At 39.8% G+C, this 21,675-nt stretch overlaps 1 long non-coding RNA gene across 4 annotated transcripts in view; it reads right to left on the bottom strand.

Annotated features, from left to right (window-relative positions):
* Positions 1-21,675, bottom strand: part of LOC142759740 (uncharacterized) — a 50,677-nt gene that overhangs the window by 8,465 nt on the left and 20,537 nt on the right. For all 4 annotated transcript variants that reach the window (XR_012883189.1, XR_012883190.1, XR_012883191.1 and 1 more), the window contains 2 exons: positions 19,755-19,980; positions 5,943-6,057 (listed from right to left, as the gene is read on the bottom strand). This is a non-coding gene — a long non-coding RNA (uncharacterized LOC142759740). The remainder of the gene's footprint in view (positions 1-5,942; positions 6,058-19,754; positions 19,981-21,675) is intronic.

A 21,675-nucleotide genomic window follows, 5' to 3' on the forward strand; every position in this document is an offset into this window, starting at 1 on the left:
TCCAAAATAGGGTCACTTCTGGGGGGGTTTCCACTGTTTTGGTCTCACAGGGGCTTTGCAAATGTGACATCGCGCCCAGAAACCAATGCAGCAAAATCTGCACTGCAAAAGCCAAAAGGCGCTCCTTCCCTTTTGAGCCCTGCCGTGTGTCCAAACAGCAGTTTATGACCACATATGGGGCATTGCCGTACTCTGGAGAAATTGATTTACAATTGTGGTGGTGCTTTTTCTCTTTTAGTCCTTGGAGAAATGAGCAAAAAATTAGCTTAACCTAGATCTTCTTTGAAAAAATTTAGATTTTCATGGCATACTTCCAATAATTTCTGCAAAAAACCTGTGGGGTCAAAATGCTCACTATACCCCTAGATAATTTCCTTGAGGAATTTAGTTTCCAAAATGGGGTCACTTTTGGGGGATTTTTACAGTTTTGGCACCGCAAGAGCCCTTCAAACCTGACATGGTGCCTAAAATATATTGTAATAAAAAGGAGGCCCCAAAATTCTCTAGGTGCTCCTTTGCTTCTGAGGCCTGTGCTTCAGTGCCTAAGCACACTAGGACCACATGTGGGATATTTTCTAAAACTACAGAACCTGGGGAATAAATATTGAGTTGCGTTTCTCTGGTAAAACCTTCTGTGTTACAAAATAAATGGATTAAAAATTAATTTCTGCAACAAAAAAAAATGGAATTTGTACATTTTACCTCTACTTTGCTTTAATTCCTGTGAAACGTCTAGAGTTAAGAAACTTTCTAAATGCTGTTTTGATTACTTTGAGGGGTGAAGTTTATAAAATGGGGTGACTTATTGGGGGTTTCTAATATATAAGGCCCTCAAAGCCACTTCACAAATGAACTGGCCCATGAAAAAATAGCCTTTTGAAATTTTCTTGAAAATGTGAGAAATTTCTTCTTAAGTTCTAAGCCTTGTAATGTCCTAGAAAAATAAAATGATCAAAAAACGATGCCAATCTAAAGTAGACATATGGGGGATGTTAATTAGCAGCAATTTTGTGTGGTATAACTGCCTGTCTTACAAGCAGATACATTAAAATTTAGAAAAATGCTAGTTTTTGCAATTTTTCTCTACATTTTTGTGTTTTTTACAAATAAATACTGAATGTATTGAGCAATTTTTTTCTATTAACATAAAGTCCAATGTGTCACGAGAAAACATTCTCAGAATCGCTTGGATAGGTAAAAGCATTGCAAAGTTATTAACACATGAAACAGATTTGAAAAATGAGGCTCTGTCAGGAAGGTCAAAAGTGGCCAAAGCGGGAAGGGGTTAACAATTATTGAGACAATAACATTGTCTCTAAATAAACGCTGTTCAATCGCTTACAGCAATCATATGGAAGATCGCTAATATGAATATCTGCTTGTGCAAATGGACCTTTAGTTAGATGCTAGTTGGCAGACACACACAGTCATGTTCCACATAGGCTCTGCCCAGGGTGGGAGAGAATAAAAATAAATGTCAGCTGAAAAGGGTGCATCATATGACTTAACTATAATAACAAGTTAAGAATGTATACATTTCCATTCTATAATTATCAAGCTGGTTCATCGCTAGCGTCCCACAGTACAATATAATAGCTGGAATAACAGCTGATTTTTACAATTCATAGAATCAAATCATATTAGGTACTGGTAGTCATGGGTTAAAAGATACGAGTGGGATTTAACCAATCTTAACCTTTTAAGTAACAATTGCAAATTAACCTTATAGTCTTTAGGACTTGTACACTAATGACTCATCTAAATGACCCCCAATTACTTACCTGAGAGCTGTCGCCCTAAATCCAAAAACTTTAATTTCTGTATTATTGGATATGTCAAGTAATATATTAATATACTGTATTTGTGACCGTTAATATATTCTTAAAATAAAAGTATTGTAATATTCTAAATGAGATAGACAGGCTTGCCAATTTCATGAACCTAGAAATTGTCTAACATTTTAATATGAAATGAGCACCCATTTTACACATTTTATGCATGATTGTTTTGTTTTTTCTTTTGTACTACTATGTTTTTGTCTGTATGCTTGTGTATTATCCCCCTCTAGGTTAGTGAGCACCGCTGGTCCAAAAATGTTTTAATATTTTTTATAGCACATAACCTGTAACAATAAAAGTGCAGGTGGTAGACCAGATGGTGGTTTTACCGCCATGCATATGACTACAAAAAGGACAATATGCATCCTGATACAAGCAAATATTTGTTGTCCTCTGTGACCGATCATGACATAGATTACATTCCAACAATAACAAATTTTGCCAACCTTTCTGTTTTCCTAAGGATTAAGGATTGGTTTTCCGATGTTTTTATGAAGGTGCAGACTTTTTTCCTATTAGACATTACAGTACATATAAAAAGTATAAACTTTGCGCAATGTCGTTTTCATTTGTAGCAAAAAGATATTTTGTAAATGAGTAAAGTCCTTGCTCATGCCCCATGCACACGTCCGTAGTTTTTATTTGCAATTCATGGATACGGATAAAACATCGACCCATTCATTTCTATCAGCCACGGACACCTTCCCAGATATATTTATGGATGTGTGTACGGGCCGTAGAAATGACCTGCAAAAAATAGTCCTATTTTTCGCATTTACGGACAGTGCTCCTATACTTATTACTGTGAGCATGATCCGCAAATGTGGATGACACTCCGCAGCCCCTCTGTGCAGTATTTACTGACCGTAAATACTGCACGTACGTGTGCATGGGGCCACATTTGGGGCTGGAACAAATCACCACACCTCTCTGTTGGGTTATGTGTGTGTGACTTGAAAAATCTTTGAAGATGTCGATGACGATGATTGATAAATTATTCAAGGGATACCTCTTAATTTATGCATTATAGCATTATATTGTTGTAAATGTAATCTCCAGCTAGGCAGTTTCTCTGGTAGTATCCAGTCCATGAAAGAAAGTGGCCTCAAAGGGGTTATCCACACTTTAAAAATTGACAGTCTATCCAATATTAGATCGGTGAGGGGACCAGCTGTTTGAAGTGGCAGTGCATGGAATTTCAGCATTAAACCCATTTAAGTGAATTGGACAATGCTGCAATACCATGCACACCTGCTACGAAAATCATAGCGTGTGCAAGTACGAACGAGCCTCAATCCCGAATCCGACTTCGGTGATAGCAAGTCCCGTGTGTCTCTGACATCTGAGTAATGAACTTAGATGCATACCTCGCAACTTTCAAGTATCGCAAAGAGGGACAACCGATATGGCGCGTGTAGTGAGTTGTGGCAGTTTTTTTCCTTTTAAGCCATGCCTCTAATCCGCCCAATCCCCGCCTATACACACCTGGTTTAGCCCACACAGTATCATGCTCCCATAGTGCTTCCCCACAGTATAATGCTCCCATGGAACCTCCACACAGTATAAGGCCACTATAGCTACCCCACACAGTATAATGCCAAATATCTCCCCCCCCCCACACAGTATAATGCCAAATAGCTGCCCCCACACAGTATAATGCCACCATATGGTACAATGCCCCATAGATGCACCCAAACAGTATAACGCCAACACAGATGCCCCCATACAGTATAATGCCCACACAGATGCCCCCATACAGTATAAAGCCCCATAGCTTTCTCCATGCAGCATAATGCCCCCACAGCTGCCTCCATACAGTATAATGCCCAAACAGATGAACCCATACAGTATAATGCCCCATAGTGCCACAATGCCCTGTAGATAGTGCCTTGCACTGTAGATAGTGTCCACATAGATGGTGCCAGTGCCCACATACCGCCACAATGCCCACATATAAAGTGCCAGTGCCCAAATATAAAGTGCCAGTGCCAACATAGTGCCACAGTGCCCATGTAGATGGTGCCCATAAAGTGCCACAGTGCCCATGTAGATAGTGCCCACAGTGCCCACATATTAAGTGCCAGTGCCTACATATAAAGTGCCAGTGCCCACTGTGCCGATGTAGATGGTGCCCATATAGTGCCACAGTGCCCATGTAGATAGTGCCATACTGCCCTTGAAGATAGCGCCACTTTCCCTGTAGATAGCTCCATTGGGGGGTCCCTCTAGGAGCGGAATCCCCGGCCAGAGCATCAGCAATGCTCTGGCCGGGGATTCCGCTTCAGGAGGAGCCTCTGACATCACTGTCTATATATGGACAGTGACGCCAGAGGCTTCTCAAAGGAGCGGATCCCCAGCAAGCGTGTTGGCAACGCTCTAGCCAGGGATTCCACTTCAGGAAGAGCCCCTGCCATCACTGTCCATATATGGACAGTGAAGGCAGGGGCTTCTCCAGGAGGGGAATCCCCCGCCAGAGCGTCGGCAATGCTGTGGCCGGGGATTCCGCTCCTGGAGGAGCCACTGTAATCACTGTCCTTATATGGACAGTGACGTCAAGAGCTTTCCCAAAAAAGGAATTCTGGCCAAAGAGCTTGCACTGCTCTGGCCTGGGACTCCATAGTTGAATGTTGGAGCAGGGAGCTGATGGTTCCCTGCTTCAGCATTGGATTCAGCTGTGTCTGCGACCTGAGGGACTGTCCCACTTAATCCAGGACGGTTGGGAGGTATTTTAGTTTTGATCGATGTGACAGAGACACACAGGACCCGCTGTTACCGATGCCACCAGTCCCGCTGACATGACGGATTCGGGTTTCAGCTCAAGATACAGCTTCTATGTATCCAGGATACATAGAAGCTGTATCTCAAAAAGTAAAAATAAATTGGAATAAAAACAAATTCAAAAGTTGCATTAAACAAAATAAAAATGTTTTTTATTGCTTTTTTTAAATTAAACTAAGTGTTCAAAGCTTTACATAGGCTTTAATGACCAAGCATTCTTTTTCGTTTTTTTAATTGTCGCATTCAAAGTGCCATAACCTCTTTATCTTTTCCGTCTACATAGCCGTATGGGGTCTTGTTTTTTGCGGAACAACTTAAATTTTTTAATAGGTCTATTTTTGGGTACATATAATATATTGATTACATTTTATTAACTTTTTTTGGGGGATGGAATTATAAAAAAAAACAGCTATTGCTGCATTGTTTTTTTGTGTTGTTAATTTACGTTGTTGCTTTTATTGTATGGGTCGGCATGATTACAGCGACACAAATCTGTATAGGTTTTTTATGTTTTACTACTATTGCACAATGAAAACACTTTCAAACAAAAATTATTTGTTTTTGCATTGCCACATTTTAAGGGCCATAACTTTTGTATTTTTTCCGTCGATGTAGACATATGTGGGCTTGATTTTAGCGGCACGTGGTGTCGTTTTCATTAGTATCCTTTTAGGGTAGATGGAAATTATTGATTAACTTTTATTATATTTTTTTTCGGGGGGATGGAAAAAAAAGCATTTTGCCTTTTTGCTTTGCATTATTTTTTGTAGGGCATTAACCATGCGGTTTAACTAACGTGTTAACTTTATTGTTCGGGACGTTACGATCACAACAATACCATATATGTGCAAGTATATTATCTATATACTCTGGTAGTGCTGAATGCTCTCGCATTCACCTTTTAATACCTGCCAATGATCTGATGTCATCAATATCTGCATAATAACCACTTAATATAAAATGTCCCACTGGTCATAATAAACTGGCCTCTAAGGTTTATTATATGTATTTATTTTGAAAAATTGCTAAATAAAAAGTATTTGTATTATTGTTTTGATGCATAAAATACGTCATCCTGCACTACAAATGCTAACACGTGTTTCATGCTTGTTTCCCTACAGAAACAACTGTAGTGGAAATGCAACATAAATAACGACAATTTACTGCCATCTATAGGCCAAAGCTGTAAAATACAAATTGTGTCTAAGCATCAAACCACACAAGAGCTCTAGGTTTTATAAAATATTCCAGCAGAAAAAAGATATGTATCCTACTAGTCCATCTTGGCCCCCTCAAGATCTACAAATTTAGTTATAGAATATTTACCTTGCAGTCCCCTCTCCAGTGTTGCTTCCCCTCAGCCAGGAGTGGAAATCCAGTATTGTATCCAGTAGGCATTAGTGAGCAAACGGCACAGTCACAAAATTCTTTACTAAACAGCCTGCAAAACATCCTATGGTCAGTTTCACACAAGTTTGGTGCAGATTTTCTTTTCTCCAATTTTAATTTTAACTGTATTTTTTGTTGCAAATACACAATATAGTAGCACCACAATGGTTGGTTTAAACATCTAATGCCAAACATCAATAGGATGTTACATCAAATGAACACATAATAAAATAAAATACTACACGGGGCGTAATCCTATAGTAGATGACTTATTTAGATGCATATCAACAGCACGATCCATTAATAATAAATAGCTTCACTGCATATAAAGACACATGCTAAATATGGCAAGAAGCAGAAGAATAGGGAGGTTATCTATACCTCCCAGACATAGGGGAAAACATGACTTAATAAACTTCCTATCAAACCATTTGAAGAAATAGGAACAATAGAGTGAATATCTCTAGATTTATTCACATAGCCTCTGCTTGATCCACAGAAGCAGAGTGTGGAGGCCAATATCTGGGGTCAAAGGGCTGCAGTTTGGAGGTGTCCACAGGATGACATAAGTAGGTTCCCCCTTGGAGCAATAGAAAGAATTCAGGGGCTGGCTAACCTTTATGTGCATGGCGAATTTGTCTTGCTAACAGTGTATCATCACCCGTATTGATGGAACTCAAATGTTTAGAGATGCAACGTCACAACTCTTGAATGGTCTTTCCAACATAGATGTTTGGACACATACATTTGGCCATGTAAATGATGCCCTTACTTCGACAGTTAATAAATTCTCATATAATCATATTTTTTGCCATCAGATGGTTTAACAAAGTCTTTGGTTTTCACCATAAAGTGATAAAAAGGACATGTGCCACAGGGGAGTGAGCCTATAACCGTGGCTCTAAGTCACGTTGATGGATTTTCCCTTTTACTTTCTAAATGGCTGTGAACAAGATAATCGCGTAACTTTTTCCCACAATGGTAGGTGATACTCGATCAGCCTTCAGAATTGACCAATATGTGTGTAGAATGGAATTAACCTCAGTGGCATTTTCCTCAAAAGTGCCTATGGATCTAATTGTGGTTATGGTGTTCAACATAGTTTTATCTGTTAAGTGGTCCCTTCTTTCACTCGCCCTAGCAAAAAAAATAATGATATAACCCATTATCTCACTTAAGATCATACAGTGAATACAGTACTTATCAGTCAGATGCAGTATAAACATTTACATTCAGGAACTCACAGGTGACGTCTTCTCAGATTGGAGTCATTCTCTTTTCTTTTTCATCCGGTCCAGACCACCATGACGAATTTCCTGGTCATGACTCCTCTCTATAGAGTTTACCGCTCAGATGTCTTTGGCTCCTCATTTTTACAACATATCTATAAAGTAATACAAAATCCCCATGGTGCCACACGCTACACCCCTGTATATAATAGCACCATGTACTATGCCTCTGAATATACAGCCACACACTGTGACCCTGAATATAATTCTGTCCCACCTTCTGTCCCGGAATACAATCGTATCACACACTGATGCAGCATTTGGATTCTGAGAGGAAAAAAAAAATACATAAAATTTATATTTTTGCAGGTACCAGTCTGGCTTTGTGATGCTGGTGGAGAATGTTGTGTCACTAATCGAAGGTGCTAGGCGGTTGTTCTGTTATGGCTTGACCAATAGGATATAAGGTGGCTTGGTGACCATCACGTCATCATATGACTATCAGGTCTACAAGCTTTATCTGCTTGTGTATTTTGGCCAAAATATCAACTAATACCTCATTTTAGGTTCAGCATCTGGAGGTTTTTTTGTTGTTGTTTTTTTAAATAAAAGCTACTCAACAGTGTCTGTGTCTTTTCTTTGTACTACCACCTATATAGGATATGTACCATTGGGTGTACAAAAAAAAAACCAACATGTGTAGGACTACCCTCTATAGATTAACCACTTAAAGACATTGACTAGTTGGCATGTTCAGAACGCAGCCCCATTTTTCAAATCTGACGTGTCACTTTATGTGGTAATAACTTTGGAATGCTTTCACCTATCCAAGCGATTCTGAGATTGTTTTTTTTTTTCTCGTGACACGTCGTTCTTTAAGATAGGAGTAAAATTTAGTCGATACGTTCAGTGTTTGTTTGAGAAAAACACCAAAATTGAGAGAAAATTAGCAAAAATTTGCATTTTTTTTTAATTTAAATGTATCTGCTTGTAAGACAGATAGTAATACCACACAAAATAGTTACTAGTTTACATATCCCATATGTCTACGTTATGTTTGCACTGTTTTTTGAACATCCTTTTCTTTTTAGAGGACGTTACAAGGCTTAGAACTTTAGCAGCAATTCCTCACATTTTCAATAAAATGTCATAAGCCTATTTTTTTAGATCTGAAGTGGTTTTGAGGGCCTTATATATTAGATAGACCCATAAATCCCCCCATTTTAAAAACTGCACCCCTCAAAGTATTCAAAACAGCATTTAGAAAGTTTCTTAACCCTTTAGGCGTTTCACAGGACTTAAAGCAAATTGGAGGTGAAATTTACAAATTTCATTTTTTTTGGAGAAAATCTGTGTTAATTCATTTTTTTCTGTAACAGAGAAGGTTTTATCATGGAAACACAACCCAATATTTATTGCCCAGGTTCTGCAGCTTTTGGAAATATCCCACATGTGGCCCTAGTGTGCTAATGGACTGAAACACAGGCCTCAGAAACAAAGGAGCACCTAGTGGATTTTGGGGCCTCCTTTTTAATAGAATATATTTGAGGCACCACGTCAGGTTTGAAGAGGTCTTGCGGTGCCAAAACAGTGGAAATCCCCCAAAAGTGACCCCATTTGGCAAACTACACGCTCAAGGAATTTATCAAGGGGTATAGTGGGTATTTTGACTCCACAGATTTTTTGCTGAATTTTGTTGAATGAGGCAGTGAAAATGAAAATCTATTTCCAATAAAACGTAGACATTTTCATTTTTTACAAGGCATAAAGGAGAAAAAAACTCCAACATTTGAAAAACTATTTCTCCCGATTACGACAATACCCCATATTTGCAAAACCCCAAAGTACCAGAGTACAGTGGAAGCCCACAAAAAGTGACCCCATTTTGGAAACGACACCCCTCAAGGCATTTATAATTTGCCTGGACATATGACAGGGCTCAGAAGAAGAGCAACATGCGCATTTGAGGCCTATTTTGTGATTTCCAAAGCATTGGCCCACAATTGCAGGACTCTGAGGTCAAATAGTAAAACAAACCCCTTAGATGTGACCCTTATTTTGGAAACTACACCCCTTAAGGCATTTTATGGTGTGTTGTGAGCATTTTGCCCCGACAGGTGTTTTTTCATTAGAAATTAATGCTCAGCGGATGGTGTAAAGTAAAAATGGCAATTTTCCGCTGATATGCCATTTTAGTGCACAATATGTTGTGCTCAGTTTGTGCCACCGAATACAAATATCTCATAAACTGTTAAGCAGGTTCTCACGGTTATTGCGATGCCATATGTGTGGGCGTAAACTGATGTTTAGGCACACTGTAGCGCTCAGAAAAGACGGAGCGCCATCTTGTTTTTGGAGAGCAGATTTTGCTTGCTAGTAGTTCTGTTTGGGGTTTTACTGGTATTTCAGTTTATAATGTGGGGGCATATGTAAGCTGTGAGGGGTACATCAGGGCATAATAAGAGGGTATAATAATGGGGTAAATAAATAATTATTCATAGATATGTGGCCAGTATCGCACTGATAAATGGTGCCCAATCTTATCCCTCTTTTGGAACACTCTGCACATTTTGCGTCGCCATATCCTGAGAGCCAGAACTTTTTTATTTTTTCTCCACCGATGCTGTGTGAGGGCTTATTTGTAGCGGGGCAATCTGTAGTTTTCATTGGTACCATTCTAGGGTACATGCGATTTTTTTGATCACTTTTTGTTCCATATTTTGGCAAGCAAGGTGACCAAGAACCAATAATTCTGACAAAGTATTCTATTGACTGAAAATGTTACTTTATTCTGTGGGTCGATACGCTTACGGCGATATCATATGTATATAGTTTTGGTTTTTTTTTCTCCAGCGTTTGCACAATAAAATGACTTATTTTTTTAAAAATGGATTCTGTTTTTTTAAATTTATTCTGAGAGTCATAACTTTTTATTGTTTTTGCGGTGTTCACCGTGCAGGAAAAATAACATTATCATTTTATAGTTTGGGTCGTTACAAATGCGGGGATACCAAATATGTGTACTTTTTTTTAGCAGTTACATTTTTTTCCTATAATAAAAGACATAGGAAAAGACACAGTTTTTTTTTTCAACTTATAACTTTTATTTTTATACTTTTGTACAACATTTTTATTAACTTTTAGTTTTTTCCCCCCTAGGGAACTTGAAGTCCTCTGATCTTTATTCTAATGCATTGCACTACCCACGTAGTGCAATGCATTAGCGCTGTCAGTCATTCACTGACAGCAAGCCTATTGGGCTCTGCCTCTGGGCGGGACCTAAAGGGCTTCCGTAGGTGGCAGATCAAGAGGCTATTGTTAGGCCTCCGATTGCCATAGCAACCACGGCAGCTCCGTGATCGCATCGTGGCGATGCCGATTGTTTACAATCACTAAGATGTCGCTATCACTTTTGATCGTGGCCTCTAAGTGGTTAATGGCAGAAAGCGGAGCTAGCTCCGTTCCCTGCCGTTACAGCAGGGTGTCAACTGTAGCATACAGCTGACGCCAGCGGCTGATGGCGCAGGCCTAACAGGCGGGGCCTAACAGGCCTCTGTAATTGTCAGACAGGAGGCCATTGTTAGGCCTCCGGTTGCCAAAGCAGCCATCAAAACCGGTAACCCCATAGATGCAGCTCTCGCTTTTAAGCGCTGCATCTAAGGGGTTAATCAGCCAGATTGAAAGCTAGATCCGGTCCTGGTTTTGCAGCAGTGATAGCGTTGCAGACACAGTAGCCCGTTAATTATAGTACGGAATTTCGCGTTAATAGGCCAACGCCTGTGACCTGATAGTACGTCATAGGGCATTAAGGGGTAAACCACATTACTAGCAAACAAGAGGGTAAAGGAATTGCTTTAGTTTATCCACACAAGAGAATGCTGCACATATTGTAAACATTCAGACACAAATAGATTTTGTGAAACCAGAGTTGGTACCCTTCTCCAAGTGTGCATCCACATGATTAGTGTAATGACAGGGATAGGGAAACAGACAAGTGAGCCCTAATCTACCCGCCACTCAGTCCCTGCCTACTTGCAACGACCCGCCCTAGGCGACGGGGTACAACTGGGCGACGGTCCCTACACTCAGTAAGTGCACGACAGACAACCAGACAAGGAAACACAGAACAAAGCGAAATGGGGCAGTTGCCCATGGCAACACCGTGAGCAACTAGAGTGGTGAACGAGCCGAGTCAAACCAAGAGTGTACGAGGTACCAAACGCAGAGCAGGAGCGTAGTCAGTAAAGCCAGGGTCAAACCAGGAGTGTACGAGGTACCAAACGCAGAGCAGAAGAGTAGTCAGTAAGCCAGGGTCATATGAAGCAGGGTCAAATAGTACAGAAGCTGCAGCAGGGCCAGGAAACCAACAGAGAAGAATCACAAGCAAAGGAGGAACAGGAAAGGCAGGTATAAATAGACAGAGGGCGGGAGCTAGCTCCGTCTGGCCAGGCTGTGATAGGCTCTCCCACTCCTAAGCCTGCCATCCTGAGTGGTGGAAGATGGAGTCAGTCTCACAGACATAGAAGCAGGTGCAGACTGATTACCTATGGGCGTGGATACAGAAGCTGTGCCTGGCAGATCCTTAACAATTGGTCTCACCAACCTTATCTCTCCACACTGCCCCCAAACCCTGAAAATTACACACACAAAAAAACCTCATATTTTTGTTTAAAACTTTTATAAAACAGTTTAAATAGTAAAATACAAAAATACTGAAAGGCTGTCAAAGGAAAATGTAGCCTAAGAAATGATAAGTTAAAGATAGGGGAGAGAGAATAGTCAGGTCGTCCACTAGACTCCTCTGAACAGTCATATGTCTGCTAACTCTCTTTCTGAGACCCATGGGAGCCATGAGCTTGCCTACTGAAGGAGGGGGCTGTTGCAGGAGGGCCATAATAGGCTTCCTGGTGACCAGGCCCTTAATATGCCCTATCAGAGGACTGTTCATGTATCATAGACTGTGTCAGAGCATGCCCCCTATACTGATAATAGCGTTGTTGAGGATGAGTTTAAGTGGCTGGGCTATAGGCAGCCACACAGGTTGGTGAGGTGGTATGGCCATTGACTTGCCACTGTTTAAGTGCCCGGAAGCGCTATTGGGGGTCATTGAGAGGAGTGGCTGCCTCCAATAAAATTAACATGACAGCCTGTTTACGCAGCCACCTGTCCTCCGGTATATGTCTGAGATGTGGCACTAGGGTTCGGGCAAGCTCCCTGACCCGTGTTCTTCCATATTACAGTTCAGGCAAAGTAAAACTTGATTATCTACCTCGGCTGCTACTGTGGGGGTACGCCTTCTTCTTCTGCTGCCTAGTCTACAACCTGATGGGAGGAAGGGAATTTTCTGCGGCATGTGAGAAAGGGTCTGTCTCTGCTGTATCCTCCTCTTCAGATGTGTTGGGCACCGGGGTATCTATCGGTTTATCAGTGTCATGACCCTCAATATTCACGCAAAAAAAAAAATTAAGACCTTTGTGACATTTTTATTTTGTACAATTTTAATAACTTTTCAAAACTTATAATTCTTTTAATTTATTATTTTTAAGCAGAGGAGGGTGCTGTCCAAGGTATGTAAATTGAGTTTTAGATATTGTGAACTATCAGGCACACAGGACAGCATTAAGGGGCCAGTTACTTTTGCATTTGATGGACATAGGGGCACAGCTATGGCTGCACTAACCAATATTGTCTTTGTCTGATGGTGTCTCCTATCCCATTGATGTTGCAATAGATCCTTTGCAACCTTTTTCCAAGTGGCGTCTTTTTTTACTCTGATGATAGAGGTCTGCACTGGTGTCCCAAAGCTCAAGTCGGTCCTGCACAAGTCTATCAGTCTCTCAACATCGAATAATTTTGGCATCTTTTGCTCTTTGCTTTTGCAGCAGCATCAGCGTTTGCAGGTAAGTAGCTACATCGACTTACCTGCAAACGCCGATGCTGCTGCAGAATCATCTGTAGCCTCTGGTGCCGATGTGTCCTCGCTCGTCCGACACGATGCAGGACCTGTGAGTGACGTCACAGCGTGATCTCTCGAGAACACGCTGTCTGCACTGCCAGAAGCTGGATGTTCTGAAGAGAAGTGGATGATACTACTCGTCAGAACGCCCAGCTAGTAAAAGAAGTAAAAACGCCCCGATGTATGCACATAATACACGCCCAGTTGTACTTTTACTTTTCAACACGCCCAGTTTTACTTTTGCAAGCCTCATTTGCATAAATACAAAAATGGTCATAACTTGGCCAAAAATGCTCGTTTTTTAAAAATAAAAACGTTACTGTAATCTACATTGCAGCGCCTATCTGCTGCAATAGCAGATAGGGGTTGCAAAATCTGGTGACAAAAATAAGAGAACTTAATTTAACTGTTTAATGTTTTTTTTTACTAGTCCCCCTTGGGGACTTGAATAAGCGATCCCTGAATCATTCACACAATATACTGCAATACTATTGTATTGCAGTATATCGTGATTCTGACATCCACCTATTAAGCCCTGCCTATGCCCAGGGCTTTAATAGGAGTGCAAAGATGGCAGACCTGGGGGCCTTCATTAGGCCCCTAGGCTGCCATGACAAACCGCATTGTGGGGAAGCCGATAACACATCACAGGGGACCGCCCCCTCAATTTTAATGGCTTAGACGCCATGTCGCTATTGACCGCGACATCTAAGGGGTCAAACGAGTGGTCTAAGTGTCCCCTCTCCTGGATCCAATCTTAGTTTTGGATAAAAATCTGCATACAAAATCTGCACCTCGTTACATAATGGTTTTATATATATATTAAAAGAACCTTATTTAACTGTTTAATCTTTTTTTACAAGGCCTTAGGTTTAAGCCACAGGTGGCGTATTCGCAGCAGGATTTCGCAACATGAAAAGAAATGTTGCGAATTGTAAATTACATAGAGGAAGTCGATTTCTGCATGTTTTATCCACAGTACGTGGATGAGATTTGTTCAAATGTCATCCACTTTGCAGTCACTGTAAAAAAATTGGATTTTCTGCACATAAAATTCTGCAGCAAATACACCAGATGTGGCCTTACTTTTAAAGTGCTTTGACATGTGCCCAATGGCACCGACTTTTTTCCATGCAGCAAAGTAACGCTCGCCAAAGCTGTGCACAAATTACAGTGGTATTGCAATGCGGTTTTTGCCATATGGCTTCTCAATATGCTTGTGTGAAAGTGGCCTAACTGTTTGACCACCAAGAACTAGCAGAATCGGTCTACCTGAACTCATGTTAAAAGGGTAATTAACTATTCCTTTTTGGACAAATATACATAAGCGGCATGATTTGTGGACAGGCCATGTGTATGTACTAATACTGATAATCTTTATTTATATGGCGCCAGCATATTTCGCAGCGCTTCGCAATTCAGAGATGACATGTATAGACAAAATCAGAGACATTGCGTAGTCACAAACAAAAGCAATAAGGGCTCTGCTCGCAAAAGAGCTTACAATCTTTGAGAAAATAGGGGGTTATACAACAGGTAAAAGCACTTGCTTCGTACAATGGTCCAGCCATCTTTTTTTAACAAAAAATACAAGGGTACATTAAGCTGCATTAGCCGGTCACCAGACAGTATCTATGTATGCACAGGTATGAAGTGTTTTAGAGTGCAAAGAGTGTGGACATACTGTTGAATGAGGGGGTCAGGTTCTGAAGGATAATTTAGTGGGAGGGGGGGCAAAGGAAAGTATTTAGTTTAGGGAATGTGATAGGCCTGCCTACAAAGATGTTTCAGGCACCGCCTAAAACTGTGGATGTTGGAAATTAATCTAACTGACTGGGGTTCTGGGCATTCTAGAGGAATGGTATAGAACGAGAAAAATTGTGGAGACGAGAATGGGAGGTTTGCAATATCAAGGATGTTTTTCTTAGATCGTTGGCAGATCGTAGAGCACGGGTTGGGTGGTAGACAGAGATGAGGGATATGTAAGGAGGTGCAGCACTGTGGAGAGTTTTGTGGGTGAGAGTAATACGCTTTTAAATTAAATTCTAAAGTGAATGGGCAAGCAGTGCAGTGACTGGCACAGGGTAGAGGCATTGGTTTAACTGACATCCTAATAAGAAGAGGAAATACCACTTTAGAGCATGTTTGCAGAGTGGCACATGTGGTCCATGTTTACACTTGTATTTTTATATATTTTGTGAAGATCACAATTTGATTCTGTATTTCCTGTATTTTGATCCAATCCAATTTTTTTAAGAACATATGCATGTGAACACAGACCATAAATACAGCCATGTAAACTAGCCCTTATCTATTTAAATGGCATTGAAAACTATCCTCTGGCATGTTTCTTGTACTGGACCAAGTATTTTGCAGTGGACATTAAGGGTAAGATAAGTGCTTTCCTAAACCCACTGCCCGAAACTCACAAACACCACCCATAAATACCAAAAATATATATCAAATATGTTTTGAACAACGCTTGACTATTTATCACGGACCTATAATTTAGTATGATCTGCTTACCTGCTAAGCTCTGACTGTCCCACTCCCACATTCTGTGAGCAGTAGTCCGTTTCTTACTGACCCCAATTCACTGTTGTGCAGCAAGGAGACTATATACAGATAATATTGTAGCCGGTCCACAGAGAAGCTGCGGAGATTGTTAGCAGCAACTCCCACCAAAGACATCTCAGCCTTTCATTAACCCTGAGTGTGCTTTCATATCCTGCAGGTAAAGAGATTTTTCCTTTCTACTAGGCTGAATGTTATTTGTCTTTTTTGTATTATATGCGCTATCAATATGTGTCTATCAATCTTTATTGTAGTTTGTCTATTTCATTCGCCTATGTTAGTCATAATTGTTTACATTGATGCTTTGCCCTTTGTTAAGTTTACCTTATACAAACTTGAGTTCTAGTCAATCATCACATAATAAATGTACAAATTTACTATGTTCTTTTTGGAGCAGTTTCTAGTATTAGTTGTTTTTTGTAAAAAAAAAAAAAAATGACACTAGTTTGTTTACATGGATGACAGGCAGAGGATTACATGTATTTAGCACCCAGTGAGTACAGGCAAAAACATTTTCAATATGACAAACTATTCATGGTCCTTTGGTCTGCTGACAATGGTTTCTGTTACAGACCTGGAAAGGGGACCTCCTGTGCCATGATGGTATTGGTGCAGGCTAACTAAAACTGCAGTGTCTAAGGAACCCCTGGCCTTCACCATTAACTTCAACAAATGTCATTACTACACAGAAACGCCAAGTACAAGGCCGTTAGAATAGTCGGCTGCCAAGACGCAAGAACTGTAGGTGTAGTCTTTTCTAGGAATCAGAAATACAACAGAGTAGGACCAACAGAAAGTGGAGTCAGAATGCCGGAGCTGAAGCTGGAGCCAAAAGAATAATTCGAGTTGGAGCCAAGAGAAGACTCGAACCAAGCCAAAAGTCAGGCACTGTTCTAGAAGACAACCAAATGCAGACAATTGAGTAAAAAGGCGCAAGAGGACAAAGAAAACGGAGCAGATGCCAAAATAATCAAATCGAGCAGCACACGACAGATGATGTAATTGGGTTGCACCAGTTGCTCTGACAAAGCAACGTGACTGGGGGGTGAGAGATAAGGCCGGCACTGGGAGACCTATGATGTCTTCAGTAACACTTTGCTAAATGAAAGTAAAGGAAAATACTGTATGGAGTTTGCAGTAGCAATTAAGGGGGAAATGTACTAACCTTTTTACGCCAGCTTTCTTGCGACTTTTGGACTTTTGTCACTTTATTAAAAGCGGCATGGCTTTGCAAAAAGGGGGCATAGCCATAGCAGCCCAACAAATTTATTATAATTTACGCCACAAAACTGGTGTAAATTATAGTGGAAATACAAGCTAGCTCCTAGCTGGTGTAGATTTCACTCTGTGTGATGTAGCAAGTTAGAGGCCCGTGCCGGGCCCCGTACCTTCCCCACCCCATCAAATTCTTCCCCCACAGTTAAATGGAAAATAACAAAAAAAAGCCCATACTCACCTCATTGCTCCTCTTCTCTCTGCCGGTCCCCTCATGCTCCCTCAGCATGTTGCGGCTCATACAACGTATTGACGCTGCTCATCGTTAGGACCTTGTATGAGTCCCATGGCTTGCTAAGGAAGCCTGAGGGAACCCGGCGGTGAAAAGATGAGCGGTGAGGTGAGTATGCCTTTTGTTTTTAATTTTATATCCGATAGGAAGGGGGGAATGATGGGTGCAAAGCCGGACAAAAGATGCGACAAATTTACTCCAACTTTCTTTCTATTAAGACCGGTATAAGAAACACCAGTCTTAATAAATCCCCCCTAGTGTGTGATGCCTAGTTCATCTATCCTACTTTAGCAAAACCCCTGTTTGCCCCAAAATAAAGTGGGCTAAAGTAAGCCAACATAGATATGGTATATGGTTAGAGAGAAGTGTGTCTAAAGATGCGACAAATTCATCATTCAGCATGAGCCACTGTGACAAAATTGGCGCATCTAGTTTAATTCTAAGCTACCTAAATTTCAGACGGTATTAGTTATTTTGTCCCATTATAAGCAATAATAATGGATGTCATTACTAAATTGGTTACTTAGTTTAGCATTACGACACATAAGTATAACTTGATCTATCCTTAGACTTGCGGGGAGACAGAAAATTCTAATTTACCAATTATGAAAATTCTGATTTACCAACTCTATAAAATAGTGTACGTTTCACAGGAGTTGGGATTAGAAATATTTTTTGGTTTTCCAATATATTATTTGTAGTACTTTTTAAGCTCCTTTTATACAAATACCTATGCAGACATGCATAGCACGAACTGTATATCAGTTAACTAAATGCAGTAATATAATTCCACATTTCTCATCAGATCTCTCTCTATCACTGTACTTGCATAACTAATTACCACACACAACTATATATGTAGATCTATGTATCAAAGGGAATGTCCATTTAGCATCTGCCATTTTATATACAGGGAAAAAATTGATGTTTTTTTAAGACCTGCACTGTACTTAAAAATAGTTTTTAGAATGTGCTCACGCTTTGTAATATAGCATGCTACAATTTGAATTTGACAGCTTATCCCAGTAGCTGCTATTATCTGTTGATAAGTCATCTACTAAAACAATAGATGCTGTGATCGTAAATTCCCTTCATAATTTAACCATTTGAATTCCATTTTCTTCCAATAAAATTTGTTGTTTCTTTTTTATTATATTTATCATTAATTCAAATCTATAACTAACCTAATAATTCCTAATTCTTAAAAATGTATCCAACATATAGCAAGGTAGGATCCTATTCATTTCTATGTCAAATTATGCAAAATGCACCGGTTTTCTTATTCTTTTATCAGTTCAGTCCAAATTATTTTTGTTTTACAATATTCATAAAATAAAGCTGCATGCTACGTCATCAAAAACTGATAAAATAATTGATGCAGACTGACATCATTTTATGAATCATTTGTCCAGTCAGATTGGATTACTTGTGCAAAAAAACAACAACATGAAAAAAAACAATGCAAATGTAAACCAAGCAAGTAATATGGCAAGAAAAAAAAATTGAGAAAAAAATTAACTCTTTCATTCATAGAATGATGAGCTTTTATACATAGTCTAAGTCTTCCAAAATAATTACTCCTTAGTATAATACCTCAACCTATACGTATAATATAACATCTTGTGTGATGTATTAGGCATTTTGGATGCATTTTCTGTTTGAAGAGTCTGGAGGGGCTCCTTGCATGCTCCTTATAAAATGTATAACGCTGCTTAATGTGTTAGTGCTAGGTGTATCTTGTAGATACGATTCTGAGCAGGCTTCTCATGTCTCTCTTCATCTTTAAATTTCATACCCTTTTTTAAAATATGCCATGCTGCATAACGTTTTTTTTAGTTGTTTTTTTTTATTAATACCCGACAAGTACATTTTCATGCACAAATTTATACCTGGTCGTCTAAATTGTATATTTGTTGCCATGTCACTTTTATTATTTATTGTATATACAATAAAGGGAGTACTAGATTGTATGGAATAGCAAGGCTTTGACAAGTTGAACCTAAAAAACCCACTGCACACAATAGGAGTGTTTTTTTTATGTCCCAAAATATGTATATTCTGCATCAATAAGTGAATTGGAAACGACTTTAATTCTGCAGTAAAATGTATCACACTCCAGATCTTACTATGAAATTATAATTTTTTTAAATAAATAAATCTTCATCCGTTTCACTTGTTCATTATTTTGAGATGTATTTAAGAATAACGCATTAGATGTAAGGTGTATGAATCGAGTCGGAATATCATATAGCAGCAATCTTTCCAATTTGTAGCATAAGGTAAAAACATAAGCATAAAGCTGTCCATTTTTTAAACTGAACTGTATTATAATTCGTTTTTAAAGTTTTATTTTAGATTAACCACGCAGAGATCTGTCTTTTCAAAGCACGGATGAGTTTGAAAACCAGATCGTGCTATTCTTTTGTGAAATCCGCACAAAAAAGCAAATTCTCAGCTCTACAATATAAAGCTCTGACACATACCACAGACCTTCAATAGCTCTCTGTATTTCCCTCCCTTAGTGACAGCAAAGCCATTGGTCTGTGTCTGATTCGAGGCCTCTGCTGCTAATGGCTGAGAAGAAATGGCTTAAGTGAGATGATAGGTAGGGAGCAACTGACGTGATGACCGATTGGGTGCTGTGTATCCAGGAGAAGCAGGTCATGTATAGCTATTTAAATCTCAGCCAAATGATGCAAGCCGTGTTGTCTGTTTAAAAAAAAAAAAAAGGAGAAAAAAGGTTAATAATAATACAAACAAAGAGTGAAATCTTGTCAAACTAAATGATTCAAGAAGTGAAAAGAAGTTACCAAGCAAACGTCTTCACTGACCCAGATATTATAGTACGTCTACAATAACCTTCTGCCACTATATTACCCTGAAATGACATGACCTCAGTGGGCATAGGACAGCTCTGTTATTAGTCAGGTAGGATGTGTGCCCACACTAGCTCCACATCTAGCAGCCACAGAAAATGTTTATGCCATAGCTGCAGATTATTTATTACATACTACTTGCATACTGCTTATTTGTTTTTGGGTTTTTTTTGTGTAACTATACTTTGTAGCAAACAAGATGTTATTCTTATTTGTTTACACTGTATATTTAGCTTTATTATGCCATGTTTACACTTTGCAGAATTGCTGCAGATTTTCCATCTGGATTTGTAGGTGGAAAATCCACAGTGTATTATAGTATCAGCAAAGTGGATGATATTTTAACAAATCTCATCCACATCCTGCAGAAAATTTCCATGGGAATATTGACCTGCGGTGTGGATTTTGGAATCAGTAGCGTGTCAATTGCTGTCACCGAATGGTCGCGTATTTGTTGACTATTTTGCCCATTGAGTTCAATTGGGAAGTGAAAATCCAAAATAAATGGCAAATGTTACGGATTAGCTGCATATCCGAAGCAAAAAAAAAATGAGGAAGCATGCATCGACTCTGAGGCTGGGTTCACACACACTATTTCCGGACGTAATTCGGGCATTTTAGCCCCGAATTACGTCCGAAAATGCGGCTCATAAGCGTCCGCAATCATCTGCCCATTCATTTGAACGGGTCTTACGATGTTCTGTGCCGACGGTCATTTTTTTTACGCGCTGCTGTCAAAAGGCGGCGCGTAAAAAAGACGCCTGCGTCAAAGAAGTGCCTGTCACTTCTTCAGACGTAAATGGAGCAGTTTTCCATGGACTCCATGGAAAAACAGCTCCAATTACGTCTGTAATGGACGCAGCAAAAAGCGCCTGCACATGCCATTACGGCTGAAATTATGGTGCTGTTTTCTCATGAAAACAGTACCGTAATTTCAGCCGTAACGGACGCTGCCGTGTGAACATACCCTTAGATATGGGATTATCAGGGGAGGTGAGTGTAGTCTTTTTTTTTTTTTCATTTTTCCTTTGGGTTAAATAACGTGATATTTTAGTGAAAATCGGAGGAAAATAATAATTTTTTTTAACTTTAGCTTTTTTTTTTTAACATTTATTTTATTGAATATTATAAACTTTTTTTTCCAGTCTCCCCATGGGACTTTACCATTTGATCTTTAGATCACTCATGCAATACACTGCAACAATTATCTATTGCAGTGTATTAGCATTTTCTGAGCTCTACTATTAAGGCCTCCCACACACGAGCGTGTTTGGTCCGTATTTCGGCCGCATTTCCCGGATCGAATACACTGCAGGGAGCCGGGCTCCTAGCATCATAGTTACGTATGACACTAGGTGTCACTGCCTCGCTGCCGGAAAACTGTCCCGTACTGTAATCATGTTTTCAGCACGGAACAGTAGTTCTGCGGAGAGGCAGTGACACCTAGCTTACATATACCCTTATGTACTCCGGACAGCTTACATATACCCTGATGCACTCCGCCCAGCTTACATATAACCTGATGTAC

Source organism: Rhinoderma darwinii, chromosome 4, assembly GCF_050947455.1.
Source record: "Rhinoderma darwinii isolate aRhiDar2 chromosome 4, aRhiDar2.hap1, whole genome shotgun sequence".
In the NCBI taxonomy this organism is placed as follows: domain Eukaryota; kingdom Metazoa; phylum Chordata; class Amphibia; order Anura; family Rhinodermatidae; genus Rhinoderma; species Rhinoderma darwinii.